This window comes from Geotrypetes seraphini, chromosome 5, assembly GCF_902459505.1.
Source record: "Geotrypetes seraphini chromosome 5, aGeoSer1.1, whole genome shotgun sequence".
Classification (NCBI taxonomy): Eukaryota; Metazoa; Chordata; class Amphibia; order Gymnophiona; family Dermophiidae; genus Geotrypetes; species Geotrypetes seraphini.
The window spans coordinates 233,411,282-233,430,435 of record NC_047088.1 but is presented as its reverse complement, the minus strand read 5'-3'; positions in this window follow the sequence as shown (position 1 = coordinate 233,430,435).

The window sequence follows — 19,154 nt, the reverse complement described above, 5'->3', positions numbered from 1 at the left end:
GGATTCAAGCAGGGATTGGATGGATTCCTGAGGGATAGAGGGATCGTGGGGTACTGAGTAAACCAACCTGGTCGTGCATGTGCAAGACCGGAGGGCTAGGACTTCGATAGGAGGGCAGAACTTAAATGGGAAACCAAGGTGGCAAGGGAGCCCCTTCTGATGATTCAGACAGGCCTTGACCTGTTTTTGGCTGCCGCGGGAGCGGACTGCTGGGCAGGATGGACCTGTGGTCTGACCCGGCAGAGGCACTGCTTATGTTCTTATCTTGGGACTTTTCTCCCTGGAGAAGCGAAGACTTAGAGGAGACATGATAGAAACCTTCAAGATCCTGAAGGGCATAGAAAAAGTAGACAGGGACAGATTTTTCAAATTAAGGGGCACCACAAGTACAAGGGGGCATTGGGGGAAATTGAAAGGGGACAGGTTTAGAACAAACGCTAGGAAGTACTTTTTCACTCAGAGGGTGGTAGATACATGGAACGCGCTTCCAGAGGCTGTTGTGGACAAGAAAACATTAAATGGTTTCAAAGAAGGTTTGGATAGATTCCTAGAAGAAAAAGGGATTGGGGGGTACAGATAGGTATAGACCATTGCTCAGGCAATGGGCCTGATGGGCCGCCGCGGGAGCGGACCGCTGAGCAGGATGGACCTATGGTCTGCCTCAGCGGAGGCAACTTCTTATGTTCTTATGTTCTTATCTTGCTATTGGTTAACTGCCTTAGAAAGATGCCTAATGCTTCAGGAAAGGCCCCCTGCTGATCTATGTTCATTGTCCGGATGTCCCAAACATTTCAAACATTCTCTTTCCCTGCGGTCCCGTTGCCACCCGTCATCTATTCCCTTCCCTTGTAGGTTCCATCTTGAAAAATTAACTCTTATATCCATGAATCTTTTAACTGCAGGGGAGAGTGTGGCGCAGTGGTTAAAGCAACAGCCTCAGCACCCTGAGGATGTGGGTTTAAACCCACACTTCTCCTTGTGAGCCTGGTCAAGTCATTTAATACCCCCCATGGTCCCAGGTACATTAGATAGATTGTGATCCCACTGGGACTGATAGGGAAAAATGTTTGAGAACCTGAATAATGGAATACTATGGAGAACTAGTGTTTGGGTCACTCAAAGCCCAAATGATTAAGTTATGATCGTCTTATTTTGGTCACACCATCAGAAAACAGAGATCACTGGAGAAGGCCATCAGGTGTGGGAAGATTGAAGGAACCAGGCAAAGAGGGCAACCTGCAATCAGATGGTTGGTCACGTGGAAAACAACCATGGGGATGATGCTGGAGGACCTTTGTGGACTAGCACAAAACCGCTTTCTTTTTAGATCTGCAGTTCATCAAGTCGCTAGGACTTGAGCACGAGTTGATTGCACCTAACAACAACCTGAATAAATGTATGTAAACCATTCTGAACTCCCCTGAAAATTGAATAAATGAGTAAATTTACAGCTCCAGTAACTACTCTTACATTCTTCTCAAATCAACTGAGTATCTCCCAATTAGTACACCAAGTTTCCAAGCTCATTCATGTCATACTATCCTGCACCAAGGGTAAACAACCTCTCAGGCAGCCTTCGACAAACACCCACATACTTCCAATTCAGGAAAGTATTGAAAACTCACCTTTTGTCCTCAATGCATTGACCCATTCCCATACAGTCCTCTGCATGATATCTTCCATGCATTTTCTATATAATATCTATGTCTCTGTAGCAATTCTATTATTGTATAAGCCGCAATGATTCCTAGCTGACATTTGTGGGATACAAGAGTTGGTATGGTACGGTATGGTAAAACAAAACAGTTAGCCAATTATAGATTATTTCATATATTGACTTTTTCTCTCCGGAGCGATTGTTTCACCTTGACCTTATTAGTATTTGATTTACATGGTTTGCACATTAAGGACTAAATGATGTATGAGGCAGCGCTCATTTAGACTTATGTCTGGTGCTAGTCACCCATGAGTTGCTTCCTGAGCTCATAAATCCCACGTTTACACTATTGGAGCTCATACTGATGTCCGCTTATTTACAGTGTTTGGAATAGATTTTTATTCCCGCAAGGCCTAACACTCTCCCCAAGGAGCAAAACTGTTAGCCAATTATAGATTATTTCACGGTATGGTAAAAACATCCTGGGTGGCTTACAATCTAAAATCATTTCCAAAGTAAAAACATAAAAATAAAAATATCACATAACATTCAAATAAGGTTAAAAGCAGAACTACATGGGCAATCTTCCTAGCAGAAGGAAAATACTAGCATCATATTTACAAGTTCTATGAACATAAGAATTGCCGCTGCTGGGTCAGACCAGTGGTCCATCGTGGCCAGCAGTCCGCTCCCACGGCAGCCCCTAGGTCAAAGACCAGTGCCCTAACTGAGACCAGCCCTACCTGCGTACGTTCCGGTTCAGCAGGAACTTGTCTAACTGTCTTGAATCCCTGGAGGGTGTTTCCCCCTATAACAGCCTCCGGAAGAACATTCCAGTTTTCCACCACTCTCTGGGTGAAGAAGAACTTCCTTATGTTTGTACAGAATCTATCCCCTTTTAACTTTAGAGAGTGCCCTCTCGTTCTCCCTACCTTGGAGAGGGTGAACAACCTGTCTTTATCTACTGCCACTGTAACCAGACAGCGCAATAGTTGGCTGATTCTTACTATGTCCTAACCCAACCCTCTGAGATGCCCACAACTTGATTAGTTAAAATATAATGCATGTTTTAGCCATGCAGCAGGGGAGCTTTTGAATAGCACACATTTAACCAGTTAACTCCTGAAATTAGTCGAATTGAATCAAACAGATTATTTCAACGTGATGTGCCAATGCAATCAACACTCCCAATCAATTTTTAAGGTTTAGATTCTTTTATTAAGTGTTAATTCTTAACAGCCATAAGAAAAGGCAACCCAAATTAAGAATAATGAAAAGCAAAAACAAAACAGAGACAAAATCAGAACAATATAGCCTGCGTTCAATCATACATGTATAACATAGTCCTAATAAATTGATGTTAGACCATTCTGAGCTCTCCTGGGAGAACAGTATAGAAAAACGAATGAACCAATAAAGTAAGGTGCCAAAAAGATCCACGCTAAACTAGTATTCTAGAAAAGGTGCATGATCTTTGTGGAATGCTAGTTTAATGTGGATCTTTGGTTCATGCTGGGCACTGCATTTATGTCTGCTGAAACCTGGTATAATAATGGCACCCAATTTAGGTGCATATATTACATTCTTCTATAACATCGTGCCTAGCTTCTGGGAACACCCCTTGAATCACCGATGCTTTTATCATAGCTACTGTACATCCCTTTTGAGTTGTGTGCTATGAACTAGAGGATGACACGGGGACAAATTTTTCTCCGTCTCTGCAGGAACTCAATTTCCCCATCTCATCCCCACAAGTTTTGTCGCCGTCCCTGTCCCATTCCAGTAGGCTCTGCCTTAAACGCACAAGCCTCGAACACTTATGATTTTAAAGTGTTTGAGGCTTGAGCAGATGAGGTCAGAGCTTAGGCATTGGTGGAATGAGGCATTATGACATCACAATCTGAGCTCTAGAATGTTGCTACTTATGATATTAAAGTGTTTGAGGTTTGTGCAGATGAGGACAGAGCTTAGGCATGGGTGAAATGAGGTCTTATGACATCACAATCTGAGCTCTAGAACACTGTTCTTCAACCGCTGGTCTATGGACTGGTGCCGGTCCGCAGAAAATTTCTGCCGGTCCGCGCAGGGCTGGCAAGATTGATGAACTTCAATTTCCTGCCGGTCCGTGCAGAGCCAGAGAGATCAATGAGATTTAATTTCCTGCTGGTCCGCGCAGGGTCAGCGAGATCATGGGGAGCCTCCAACAGTGGCTTTCTCCCCTCCCAGCTGTTGTCGGTACTTACCAGCACAGCGATTCAGGAAGGCAGCCTTGGGGCTTTTGCTGAGTTGCGGCCACCTCTGATGATGCAACTTCGTCTTTCCTCCGAGGTGGTGCAACCCATCAAAGGACCCTTAGTGAATCGCTGCGCTGGTAAGTACCGAGAGCTGCTGGGATTAAAGATGGCCACAGTCCTTGTGGTTCATGAATTTATTGTAGCCATGCTTTACAGACGGATAGGATTGTGATTCTCTCGAGTGGTAAAATCTTTTATCTGAGGGGGGGGTCACTGTTTGTAATTCCAGTCAGGTGATTTATTGCATCCTCTGTCCCTGTCACAAAATGTGCATCGGGCACACTAAGAGGAAATTAAAGTTACGTGTTGCAAAGCATTTAAGCCTCATAAGACAGGGGAGAACAGAAGCTCCTCTTATGCTGCATTGGCAGGAAAAACATCACAGTCTCTCTGATTTGAAGTTTGCAACTCTTAAGAAGTTTCATTTTGTACAGGGAGGTGACATTACTCGTTGTTTGACTTATCGGGAGAAGAGAATGATTCTTGCTTGGGGTACTGTGATCCTGGAGGGACTTAATAGGGAAGTAGAATGGACTGTTTGTTAGGCTGCTGGGCTGTCTCCTCTTAATATAAAATGAGCTTACCAGTAAGCCATGTGATACGATCCAACTTGTCAGTTGGAACTTCGGCATCTGTGGGCCCTGTGGTTTCTCCAGCTTTAATGTTATTTTTATTTTTAACTTGGGTTTTGAAATCAGTGTGTTGCCTTTTAGAAGCAAGGTCTTTCCTTCTGAGGAAGCTTTAAAGTGAAACACAAAATCATGTTAAGGAAAGGAAAAACAGTTTTAAAGTTTGTTATTGTTTGGACACTTTTTTCACTGGGGTTTTCAAGTTGGAGGCTGGGAAGCTGCTGGACAAGGGAAAAAAAGGGACAACTTAGAAGTTTGATTAAGCGATTAATCAAGACACCTAATAAACTTGAAACTTGAAACAACTGCTACTGGACCTGGAGGGAGGGAGAAGGTAGATGCTGCTGGGAGGAGAGGAGGGAAATAAGTCTGAGAAGCTGCTAGACAAGGGGAAAAAAAAGGGACAGCTGCTACTGGACCTGGAGGGAGGGAGAAGGAGAGATGCTGCTGGGAGAGGAGGAGGGAAAGGGAAGGGAAGAGAGTTACTGCTGGACAAGAGGAGGAGAGAAGGGAGAAGGAAAAAGGGAAGGAAACAGCTGGCAGGGAGATTAGAGGAGGGGAAGGGGAGAGACAGGCATAAGAAAGTAGAGAGATTGATGATGGGAAGGGGTCAGCAGAGAGGGACAACAATGCTAGATCTGATGTAGAAGAGATAAAAATGAAGAGAGCAGTGAAGCTGGAATGAATCATGTAAAAAGGAGAGAGGGGCACAGGCTGAATGGAAAGGGGAGAGGGGCATAGAAAGAAGATACATACCATATGGAAGGGGGAGAGGGCAGACAGTAGATGGAAGGGGCAGATGCTGAATTGAAGAGACAGAAAGGCAGACGCTGGAAGGAAGAGAGTCAAAAGAAGATGAAAGCAGAAACCAGAGATGACAAAAGGTAGAAAAAAATAATTTTATTTCTATTTTGTGATTAGAATATATATCCTGCTAGAGCTGGTGTTAGACATAACTGGGGACTGCAAAGTCCAGGCAGTGCTTCTTTAGCTTCCAGCTGGCTTAGGGCTCTCTCTGGCCAGGGGACAGTTGCCATAGTTGCACTCCCCTAACACTATTCATGTCATGTGTGACTGAGTATTCTGTTAGCATGATATTTCTGTATATAGCATTCTGTAATAATGTGGCTTATTCAGTTTTCTTGATAGTAGAGGGGATATATGTGAAAGGGAGGGGAGACAGGGGTTTTGTTGATCCTTGCTTTGTATTATTTGTATTTATAAAATGACAATTGTTCAGAATATTGTTTCATTTTATACTTTAATAAAATACATTCAATATAAAATCATAACTGAGGCTTGTGCGGATGGGATCAGATAGTTTACGGGGACCGAGCTCACGGAGACAGGGTGGAAACGGCGTTTTTAAATTTCAGTCCTAGTAGTTTGCCGGTCCACAAAATAATTATTTTATTTCTGCCAGTCCATAGGTGTGAAAAGGTTGAAGAACACTGCTCTAGAATGTTGCTAGAATGATTTTAAACTGTTTGAGGCTTGTGCAGATGAGGACAGAGCTTGCAGGGATAGGACAGGGACAGGAAAAGAACTCAGAATGGGAAAATGAGATCGTGTAGGGACAGGGAAAAATGTGTCCCCATATCATTCTCTACTATGAAAGTTAGGTACAGATGTTATAGAATAGTGACTAGAGCAGATGTGTGTGTAAACCCCTATTTGTTGTGAATTAACTTCAATTATTGATTGTTGATGCTTTTTCGATTGAGCTGTACCGAATAGCATATTTTACTATTTGGCTAAATATGAATAGTGGCATTGAGCTTTAATTTAACAAATAATAAAAGAAGCAATGTCAAACTAGAGATCAAGGGCATCATTTTCAAAAGAGGAAAACGTCCCAAAAGTGGCATAAAGAGGAAGATGGACATTTTGCTCACCAAACCCTTCCAATTTGCTATTTGTGAAACCATTTTCTAGACAGATTGGTATGCTGTTCATCCACAGTTCCTCTAAATCACAGGGGGGCATGTTAGAGGCGTAGTGTTGGTGGGACTAGGGTGGGCTTAAGACTTGGTTGTTTTTCTGTCATAATCAAATATTTAAGAATACATCTAGGGCACAGTTTGGGTATTTGGGGCTAGACTTGTTTTAATAATGAATGCCAAAACAGTGCCCTAACTGACCAAATGACCACTGGAGGGATGTACCACAAAAGGAACAGGAGATACTACCTTCTCAAGGTAGAAAGCCAAGAACACCAACAAAGGCCACCTGAGCCGCTCAATTTCTTTATTATATCAATCAAGACTCAACACGTAGGTGTTTCAAACACATTGGCCTGCTTCAGGATTCTGAAGCAGGCCAATTTGGCCAAAACACCTACGTGTTGAGTCTTGATTGATATAATGAAGAAATTGAACACTTTGGGTCACCTTTGCTATTGTTCTTCACTGGAGGGATGTAAACATGACCCCCCTCCCTCTCCACCTGTGACTAATGACCCCTTCCCACCCTCTAAAGATGTGCATGAAACAGTACATACCTGTCTGTATGATAGCTTCAGATGTTATGGTCAGTCCTAGTAAAGCAGCAAGCAGATTTCCTGGACTACCCTAGTGGGTGGTACAGGCAACCATAGGGATGAGGACTCAGGCCCATATCCTACTCTAACTATTACACTTATGGTGTAATATGTGAGCCCAATAAAGGGGTACTATATTCTTCTTCCATTACTAGAGATCTTCAATCTTACTACTAATTATTTTTAGTAGTATACTGGCATGCCTGCGATATTTTAAATTTGCTAATTTATCTAATCTAATCTAATACTTGACTTTATATACCAAGTTTTCATTCTAAGAAAGCTCAACTCGGTTTACAATAGTTAATTCTATAATAACATTTATCTAGTGCAGGGGTCTCAAAGTCCCTCCTTGAGGGTCGCAATCCAGTCGGGTTTTCAGGATTTCCCCAATGAATATGCATGGGATCTATGTGCATGCACTGCTTTCAATGCCTATTCATTGGGGAAATCCTGAAAATCCGACTGGATTGCGGCCCTCAAGGAGGGACTTTGAGATCCCTGATCTAGTGCATACATTAAATCCAAAATCCTTTGTTTTTGCTTTATGTTTGAAGTTTCACTTGAAACAGATAAAATAATGAATTGTTTGCTGCTAGGGGTTTTCTTAGCACCCCCTCCCCCTCTCTTTATAAGTCTAACTTTTGATTGTAAATAATGCTGAATAACTCAGAAGTAAACAAGGATGGGTAGCCCAGTGGTTCATTGGCAGTGTACAGCTGGATCTGGGGATGCTGTGAAGCCATCCTTCAGAGTCCCCAAGGGAGAGGAAGTCATGGTGGTCATCACTTAAACCAACTTAAAGCAAAGGTTTGTGACTACAGGGTTCTGGAAAAATTCTGGTGCAAGGCCCCTGTCTAGGGAGAGAAAGGGCATGTGGAGATGGTAAGTCCCAAATTTTCAAGGTACTGGCACTGAATTGTCCATACTCCGCTCTGCTAATATGACCTTCGTACATCTTGTCCCTCCAAAAACTATACCCATGCTCTTAACGATCCCTTTTGTTGCCTGACTAGGTCCATTTTGAAAGAAATATTAAATAAGGGTAAAAAACTTTTGAGAATTATGACTGCATGTTCATGGTGCTGGTTCTATTTGAGTTAGGGGCCCAAAAGATCAGGTTTCTTGAACTCAAAATCTGACCTATCAGAAAGCATATAAATATATAAGAAAAATTATAAATAAAAACAATGTATTATAGAAGTGAAGAAAGGTACTCGCTCATATTTTTTTTTTAATTTTAAATCCTTCTATTTCTCTCATATAATCAAAAAATGGCCCCCATCAGCCAGTGGTTGAATTAACTGGGGGGGGGGTATCAATTGTGCTCATAAATTAGCATAGCCCCACGCCTACTCATTTTCAAGAAGGGGGAGGGGACCTAGGTGTCTGAGTAGAAAAAGAGAAGTGAATTTGAGTTGGATGGCAACAGGAGTGGAGCTTACTAACTGAAGAAGATTTTGTCCTTTGAAGGGGACGAGTGGTGGTTTATGCAAGTGGGCAAGCTCTCTTGTCTTAGTTTGACCCTGCTAGTTTGACTCCAGATATGATAATCAATACACGCAGTCTGTTATTCTGAAGCACTAGAATCAAAATGGCAAATATTACGTAGAAATGCAACAACAAAAATTTTGTTCATGATGGATTCCTTTACTGCTATTCAATCACAACCAAGATAAATCTGTAAAAGTTTGGCATTGAGACAAATAATAATAATAATAATAATTTTATTTTTTATATACCGCCATACCCGGAGAGTTCTAGGCGGTTTACATCAATTAGATTAGGATCTACGTTTACAAGCAGATTTACAAACAAATAATCGATTATGTAATAAGTAAAAACCGAAATTGACAGAGGATGGAAGGAGCTTGTTGAAGATAGGGAAGAGAGAAGCTATTAAGAGGGGGGGGGAGAAGGGGGGGTTGCTATCACCAGTGCATTGTGTGCATTGGTGATAGCAAATAAAGTGATTAAACATAGAAACATGATGGCAGATAAAGGCCAAGTGGTCCATCTAGTCTGCCCATCTGTAGTAACCATTATCTCTTCCTCCCTTCAAGAGATCCCACGTGCCTATCGCACACTTTCTGAATTCAGACACAGTCTCTGTCTCCACCACCTCTTCCTGGAGTCTTTTCCACACATCTACCACACTTTCTGTAAAAAAAATATTTCCTTAGATTACTCCTGAACCTATCACCTTTTAACTTCATCCCATGCCCTCTCATTCCGGAGCTTCCTTTCAAATGAAAGAGACTTGACTCGTGCACATTTATGCCATGTAGGTATTTAAATGTCTGGAATGCGCTTCAAGAGGAGGTGGTAGAGCAGAGTACGACTTTGGGTTTCAAAAAGGAACTGGACGAGTTCCTGAAGGAAAAGGGGATCCAGGGGTACAATTAAAGGGTTACTATACAGTACAAAATGCTTTAGAATAATAAATCACTACAGTCATTGACCTGGGGGGCCGCCGTGGGAGCGGACTGCTGGGCATGATGGACCTATAATCTGACTTGGCAGAGACAATGCTTATGTGCTTATGTATCTCCCTTCTCCTGCCTTTCCACCAAAATATGCATATTGAGATCTTTAAGTCTGTCCTCATATGCCTTATCATGAAGACCATGCACCATTTTAGTAGCCTTCCTTTGGACCAACTCCAGCCTTGTTATACCTTTTTGAAGATGTGGTCTCCAGAATTGTACACAATATTCTAAATGAGGTCTCACCAGAGTCTTATACAGGGGCATCAATACCTCCTTTTTCCTACTGGCCATACCTCTCCCTATGCATCTTAGCATCCTTCTAGTTTTCGCCGTCACCTATTCAACATGTTTGGCCACCTTAAGATCATCACATACAATCACACCCAAGTCCCGCTCTTCCGTCGTTCACATAAATTTTTCACCCCCCTAAACTGTACCGTTCCTTTGGGTTTTTGCAGCCCAAATGCATGACCTTGTATTTCTTAGCATTAAATTTTAGCTGCCAAATTTAAGACCATTCTTCAAGCTTTGCTAGGTCTTTCTTCATGTTATTCACTCAGGGTGTCTACTCTATTGCAGATTTTGGTATCATCCTCAAGAGGCAAATCTTACCTGACAGCCCTTCAACAATATCGCTTAATAAACATAGATAAAATCCAACGTAGTAGGGATGATAGAATAGAAGGCATTTATAATTAGCAAAGAATCATCTACTACTACTATTTATTATTTCTATAGTGCTACCAGATTTATGTAGCACTGTACATTAAACATGAAAGAGACAGTCTCTTCTTGAAAGAGCTTACAATCTAATGATGACAGACACACAGGACAAAGAGTTAATCAATATATGCTGCTTATGAAGGGAAATACAAAGGGATGAAGAGGTAGAGAGGGTAGGGGTTACAGAGGGAATGAGAAACAAGATATAGTGTAAGACAAGTTGGAAGGGTTAGGACCTAAATGCAGATTCAAAAAAGTGGGCTTTGAGCCTGGATTTGAATACCACCAGATATGGAACCTGGTGAACTGAGTCCGTCATACAGCACAGCAAAGCAGAATGGATGGATTCTGGAGTTGGCAGTAGAGGAGAAGGGTACAGACAAGAGAGATTTACCCAAAGAATAGAGTTCCCAGGGCGGGTTTAGGGAGATAAGAGAGGAGAGATTGAGGAGATGCAGAGTGAATACACTTGTAGGTCAGTAAGAGGTCTCTGTTAGGGCACAGGTCTTTGACCTGGGGGCCGCTGCGTGAGCGGACTGCGGGGCGCGATGGACCACTGGTCTGACCCAGCAGCAGCAATTCTTATATTCTTATGTTGAACTGTATGTGGAAGCAGACAAGGAGTTAATGAAGTGACTTTAAGAGAGGGGTAATATGAGTAAGGGAAGAACTGTAGATGGAGAAAAGATGAGGTCCCAGAACATAGCCCTGAGGTATGCCGACCGATAGTGTAATGGTAGCAAAGGAGGATCCTCCAGAGCATACTCTAAAAATAAGATGGGAAAGGTAGGAAGAAAACGATGAGATAGCCTTGAAATCTAAGCAAGGATAGCGTATTCAAAAGTAGGTGGTTATCTATAGTGTCAAATGCAGTAGATAGATCAAGAAAAATGAAGGCAGAGTAGTGGACTTTGGATTTGGCTAGAAGCAGGTGACTGGAGACTCTACTAAGGGCAGATTCCATAGAATGGAGAGGGTGAAAGCCCGATTGAAGGTGGTCAAGAATAGCTCAAGATGAAAGAAAGTCAATACAACGGCAGTGAACAGCACATTCAAGTAGCTTGGATAAGAAGGGAGGAGGGAGTCAAAGCGACAGTTGGAGGAGCAGGTAGTGTTCAGTGAGGGTTTTTTGAGGAGCGGTGTAGTTTTAATAAACTTTGATTTCAATTCCAAATTCTGGTAAGGTCATAATGGGGGGTCAAACTGATGTGGTCAAAATGTTCCGCTTCTCTCCCGCTCACCTTGTAGGGATTTTTTGTTCAGCTTGAAGCGGTATTCAGGCTGGTTGTGAAAAGGGTGTGATTTTGTTGCAACTATCTAAACCTGAATCCCAGTTTGGAGGAATGGAGCAAATTTGGTAAATATGGGCAACTCCACCATCTACAGGCCAGGGTAGGATAGGGAAAGAATGGATATCTGGCTACCTTGCATCTCTGCAGGTTCTAAAAAAACAAGCAAGCGATCTGCAAAATCTGTAAGATCCAGTACAAAATTAAAACCAGCAGACCAGCATAAAATATATAAATACATTGTTTTGTTATAATGAACACTGACAGTTCTCAATTGCTCAACATGACTGTGTTTTGCCCCTCTGGGGCTGTTTCAGGGGCTGAGACAAAAACAGGTTGATAATAATCTCATTGTAAACACAGCACACAAGTCAGTAGCAGCCTAATTTTAAGCACAGCCTGCTGCTCTAGGAGGTCCCCCCCAAAAAAAATAAATAAATAAATAAAAAAATCCCCCCCAGGTTCTGCCATTTTTTGTGTGGAATGAAAAATGCCTTTATGATATGGGAAACTATCTGGGCTTGATTACTAATAATTACATAAGAACATAAGAAATGCCTTCACTGAATCAGACCTTAGGTCCATCTAGTCCGGTGACCCGCACACGCGGAGGCCAAGCTAGGTGCTCCCTGATGAAGACCCTGTTTTACCCGTATCCCTCAACGTGATTTGCAAGAAGGTGTGCATCCAACTTGCCCTTGAATCCCAGAATGGTGGTTTCCGTCACAACCTCCTCCGGGAGAACATTCCAAGCGTCCACCACTCGTTGTGTGAAACAGAACTTCCTGACATTTGTCCTGGGCCTGTTGCCCCTCAATTTCAGTCCATGACCTCTTGTCCGAGTCACATTTGACAACGTGAATAACTGAGCTGATGTTATATGCCATGCCTGTAGGTAAAAATATGATTTGTGGCCTTTGCTGCCACTGACTTAATGGATTAAATTTCATTATTTGTCATTGGAAGAGGGGAGTGTGGATGCAAATTGTGGTAAAGAGGGTTAACCTATGAATGCCTATGTTATAGGGTTTCTATGGATTGCTCTGAAGCTGTACGGAAAATGTGCTATAGGATCAATTCTGGATATTCCTTGTTTACCCCAACTCCCTTTTACAAAACCACGACAGCGTTTTTAGCACAGGCCAGTGTGCTGAATGCTCTGTGGTGCTCCCGATGCTCATAGAGTTCCTATGAGTGTCAGGAGCAGTGCAGAACACTCAGCGTGCTGGCCTGCGCCAAAAACTGCTTTTGCAGTTTTATAAAGGGGGGGGGGAGGGGGTTAGAAGGTTCACCATATTATTCGGTACTGAAATAAGAAGAATTAATGTTTTTTAAAAAAGTATTATACTTTTTATCATTAATGTGACAAATTATACTTATCATTTTGTCACTAGAATATTCGTTTCACTGTCAAATTTCACAAGTTAACAGGAAATATACTCGTGTGAAAATCAGAAGAATGTAAAACAGTTTCTAATGCATAACAGATTTCAAAACAAGTGCAGTTGCTATGTGTGGTGTCAAATTAGATTTAATTATTCATTAAAATATACAGCACATCTCCAGGAAATGCAAAGCAACACTAATGCTGAGGAGTTTTTAGAATTATCTCTTTTTCTGTAAAATCCATACAGTTTCAAGAAGAAAATGGGTGATCTAATAAAGTACCTTAGCAGAAAATATAAGGGGGACAAGAACACTAATTTACCCCACTGGCCTAAAGTTTGCATTTCCTAAAAAAGAATGCTGACGTTTTCAGGTTTATTAAATTCTTGCTATCCCACACTAAGGTCCTCTTTTACAAAGGCGCGTTAAGCGTTTTGGCGCGGATTTAGCGCACGTTAAATCAATGTGTGTGCTAACCACTAACGCATCCATAGGATAACATGCACGCGTTAGCGTTTGGCACGTGTTTAGCGTGCACTAATATTTAGCGGGTGCTAAAAAGCTTAGCGCACCTTTGTAAAAGAGGGGGGTGGGGCATATCTTCAAGGCAGCTTGCAAACTATGGGCTCCTTTTACAAAGCTACTGTAGACATTTCTACCATGGACCGGCGAGATAAATGTTCCGATCCTCACAGAATTCCTATGAGTGTCGGCAGTGGCATAGCAAGGGTGAGTGGCGCCCGGAGTGCTGGCACCCCTCTCGGCCCTCTTCTCTATCCTCTCACCATGCATCCGTCCCCCTTCCCTTTCCTCATACCTTTATAACTTCTCCATTGTGAGCAGCATGCCCACGTCAGTGTTGGTTTGCCCTTTGACATTACTTCCTAGGCATGGGTCCTGGAAGTGACATCAGAGGGAGCGTTGATGCTGACGAGGGCAGAAACCTCACACCGGGGAAGTAAAAAAGGTATGGTGGAAGGCAAGAGGCAGGCACTTGGCAAGGAGAGGAGCGGGGGCTGGGCGTGGAGAGGAGGAGGGGTGCCACACCCCTTAGGAAGACTGTGCCCGGAGCAGACCGCCCCCCGCACCCCTCTTACTATGCCACTATCAGAGCATTTACCTCGCTAGCCCACGGTAGAAATCTCTACCGCTGCTTTATACAAGGGGGCCTATATTGGAGGAGAGAACAATAGGGAAAATCTGGGTGTTAGGCCCCTCCCCGGTGCATCCCACGATGCAGCGGGAAGGGACAGGCCCACCATTCAGTGGAGGCGGGCCTGCCAGCCGGAGGGAGAAAGCATCCCTCTGTCCGGCCAACTTAAAAAAGGTACTGTGGGGTCTGGATGGGCTGGGATAAGAGGTCGAAGAGCATGCCTTTCAATGGGGAGGGGGTACCGACAGGAGGGACTGGGCATCCTTCCTGCTGATGATCTTAGAAGGGGTGGGGGTACTGGCAGGAGGGACTGGGCATCCCTTATGCCAATGATCTTAGGGGGATGGAGGGTTCCGGCAGGAGGGATTAAGCATCCCTATTACCGGTGGATACTTCGACAAGGTGGCGGCAGGTGGAATTTAGCACTCCTCCCATTGCGGATATTCAGGGATGGTTTCTGGGGTTCCAGCAGGAAGGACTGCACATCCCACATCTAAAAGGTCTTGTTCTAGGCATTTGGGACTTGAACAAAATTTTGGTCAAGAATGCAGTATAGAGATAGCCGTAGTGGCAGTCTAGGTGATTAAACACCTGTGACGTACAGGTAGATGATTTTTGAAAAAAATTAAAACATTTTGGATATACTTTTTGAGAATAGACATTTTGCCGCTGCCGACTTTGAGTGACTAGCCTTATGTGCAAATCAGACTTAGACATTAATTTTGATTATGCCCTTCCACGTTACTAAAAAATGAAAATGACTTTATGTAAATATGATTTTTGGGAAAAAAAAAATATCTTATCAAATGTCTAATTTTTAATCAAACACATTTTATATTTTCTAGATTTTAGAGCAGTGCATCGCAAACTGTGTACCCCAGAAGATTCCAGGTGTGCCCCGAGATGCTGGTGAGGAGGAAAGGCGCCGGCTGACTGCATACATGACCTGCCTCTCACAGCAAGACGCACGTCCTATAGTCAGTCAACTGGCTCCTGCGATTCCTCTCCTCACCAGCGCCTCTGCTCCTTCTCCACACCTCCCCTTCTGCAGCACCCCTCCACCGCCAGTAGTAGGAGGCTCAGAGCTGTGGCTGGAGGACATCCATGCATGTGAGGATGTCGACGTGATGACATCATGCACGCGCGTGACATCATCATGTTGACATCCGGGAATTTCTGGGTACCCTCCAGCTGCAGCTCTGAGATTAATGTGTCGCAGCTTAAAAAGTTTGAAAGTGTAATAGCAGAAAACCATCATTCCACTAGTTCATTCCTTAAAATTTGGAGCCCAGTTCAATTTTATTGTGCTTTAGATGGTTGACAAATAGTTTCTCAGGATATTTTGTTAAAAGATTATACTGATCTCCTCCCCTTAACTTAATTTAATATGTGATGCTCGTTGAAAGCTCTTATACATGTGGATGATTGCAAGTATGCCATTGGCTGATAACATGTGTGCTGGTAATGCCATGTACATTTGTCTTATTCATAATTTAATATAATATATATATATATATATATATATATATAATACTTATGCTTTGTATAATCAGATTGTTTCATGTTTTATTTAATATTTTTATACTTTGTTATAAAATCAATAAAAAATATTTGAACTTTAAAAAAAAAAGTTTGCAACACACTGCTGTAGAGTTTCAGGGCATCGGACATTTGAAAAAAGGTCAAAGGACTTTCCTAGGGGCCCTTTTACTAAGCTGTGCTAAGCATTAATGGTTGCTTATGGCAAGCTAAAAAAGCACTACCGCTGGGCATGCTTGGGTGTCCTGTGGTAGTTTTGGGATCAGCAGGAACTTCCCGTGTGATTAAAAAAAAAATGGCTTCTTATTTTTCAGTGCCGGGGGCGTGTCTGCAACTGAGCGTAGGTGTGCCTAGTGCTAGCCCGAGAGTTCTTACTACCTAGAACAGCGTGTCGCAGACTTTTAAAGGCGTGGCACACTAATCTCAGGGCCGCAGCTGGAGGGCACCTGGAAAGGCGTGGATGTCAACACAGTGAAATCGTGCGCATATGCGATGTCATCACATCGACATCTGAGCGTGCGCAGATGTCCTCCAGCCAAGCCTCCTGTTACCGCTCGTGGGAAGGCGCTGCAGAAGGAGAGGTGAGGAGAAGGAGCAGAGGCGCCGGCAAGCAGGAGAGGCACAGTCGCCGGCCGACTACAGGACGTGCCTCTCACTGCGTGGCACATCCTTTAAGCAGTCAGCCGGCCCTTTTCCTCCTCGCCAGCACCTCACGGTACACCTGGAAAATGCCATGGCACGCTAGTGTGCTGCGGCAGATAGTTTGTGATACACTGGTCTAGAAAATAGGTGTTGGTAAGGGCTCCTGTGCCAATGGCCACATGCTAATTGGGAAAACAGCCCCTAGGCATTAATGGAGGAAACAGGAAATGCGGTCATTTTACAGGCCACTTTTTTTTTTAGTGCAATTAAGTTGAAGGGCTGCTAGGTATGTCCAGACATACATCATTTTATCAATCATCTACATAAGAACATAAGAAGATGTCTCCGCTGGGTCAGACCAGAGGTCCATCGCGCCCAGCAGTCCGCTCCCGCAGAGCTGTGGGTGGAACAGGGTGTGACTTGGGTGGGGCTGGACAGAACTGGGCATGCCTGGGGGAGGAGCTATGGATCCAGATTTTCATTACAGAAAATCTGGTAACCCTAGCCTGAATAGCAGTGCACCTAAGGGTTCAATGCCTACTTGCTCTTAAGAACGCTTAAGTGCCATGAGGTGTGATTCTATAAATGGCACCTAGTGGTTGGTTGTCAACCGAACTGAACAGCACCTAGGAGTTAGATGCCATTTATAGAATCAGGGACTAAATGTCGCCCAAAGAGGAAAATGTAATAGTCCCATAAAAGAAGATTTGGGTCTAAAAGATAAATGGCAGTTCGATTAGTAGAAGTCTTCTCCAGCACCACAACTTGAAGGCGCCAATTTTTCTTCTATCTGCTTTTATGAGTGTCCATGTCTCTCAGTCATATGTTATGATTGGGAACACAATGGCAATGATCAGTCTTTGTCTGATGGTGACTGAGACGTCCTTGCACTTCCATATTTGGTTCATGCTCACCATGGCTGCACGCCCCAGTGCTAATCAGTGAGGAAAACAAAGCTGTCAACCACTTCTATTTCTTCATTGTTGATCTTTATGTGGACTTTCTTGTTGGTGGTAGTCATGATTTTGGTCTTCTTGATGTTCAGGTAAAGTCCAGTATTCTCACTTTCTTCTTTCAGATTCAGGATCAACTTCATGAGGTCCTTCTCACTCTCTGCCAGCAGGGTAGTATCATCTGTGTATCTCAGATTGCTGATGGTTCTTCCGCCTATTTTCACCCCAACACTCAAATCATCTAAATCCAACTTCCTCAGGATTACTTCTGCATTGAAGTTGAAAAGAAAAAGGAAAGAGGATACATCCTTGTCTTGTACCCTTTCTGATCTTGAACCATTCTGTATCTCCATACCTGGTTCACACTGCAGCTTAAGGCGCTGTGTAGGAAAATGAGTCTTTTGGCTAGAAAATGTATACTTCAATATTAGACGATCCCTGACCCTCTGAGGTTTTGGCATTGGCGGAACCAATTACATCAGTTGGCCATTTGGGAAGCTAGAGATGCTGGAATTACAAGAAAGCCAAAGATGTTGTTTATACAAATCTGGGATTCATATTTGCAAGCTTTGCATCCTAAGAGCCGTAGTGCGATTTTAAGTTGGGTCTCTTAATTGGGCTTTTATTTAGTTGATTGAAGAGAGTATTATTGGATAGAGAGTACCATTGGGTGGGGAGGGGAGGATGTGGAGAGGGGTGGTTGATGTTATTGAAAGGTTCAAACACATAATCACATATAGATAAAGTGGGGGTTTATTGAAAGTGGAATATGTCTATTTTAATATGTATATTATATTATTATATTTGATGCATTATTATTGTAATCAATGCTTTGATGTTGTATTTGTTGTATCTGATGATGTTTGCATCAATAAAACTATTTGAATCTAATTTGATTAACCTGATCAGGTGTGCTGGCACTCCTACCTCACTCAGTGCTTCCCAAAGTTTGTCATGCTCAACACAGTCAAAAGCCTTGATATAATCAATGAAGCACAGGTAGAGCTTCTTCTGGTACTCCCTCACCTTTTCTATGATCCTTCTCAAATTTGCAATGTGATCACAGGCCCCTCTGCCCTTACGGAATCCAGCTTGAGCATCAGGAAGTTCTTGATCAGGGATGTTGCCCAAGTGCCTCTGGATGATCTTTGAGTACATATGCTTTGAAAGTGAGTTCCCAAGTGTCCATTTTGAATATTAATGTATAGTGAACATTTAGGTGGCCCCTCATTTACACCTGGTATACTTGGCATAAATGAAGGCACTTAAATGTAACAGATATTACTATTACTACTACTTTTTATCACTTCTGTAGTGTTGAAAAGTGTACACTGCGCTGTACATTTGACATTTAATAGACACAACTGCCATTATGAATACTAGTGTAAGTTCACAATTTACGTACCTAATTTTAGGCATGAACGTTACACTAATTCAGTGTTTCTCAACCCAGTCCTTGAGGCACATCAATCCTATTCAAGATATTCACAATGAATATGAAGGAGATAGATCTGCATGCACTGATGTAAATCTATCTCCTGTATATTCATTGTGGATATCCTGAAAACCTGATGGAACTAGGTATGCCTCAAGGACAGGGTTGAGAAGCACTGAATTGCCGCATTTTTCGCTCTATAAGACGTACATGACCATAAGACGCACCTAAGTGTAGAGGAGAAAAAAACCAAGAAAAAAAAATATTCTGAACCAAATGGTGTAAACTGTTCACCCTTCCTACCCTGTCTCCCCTCTGATGGTCTAGTGGTAGGCCGGGACAGGAGGGGGCGGGGGAAGATGTGCCACCTTATTGTGCCTTTTGGTATAGGAATTTCCTGTCATCAGAAGTATGGTAATTCTTTAC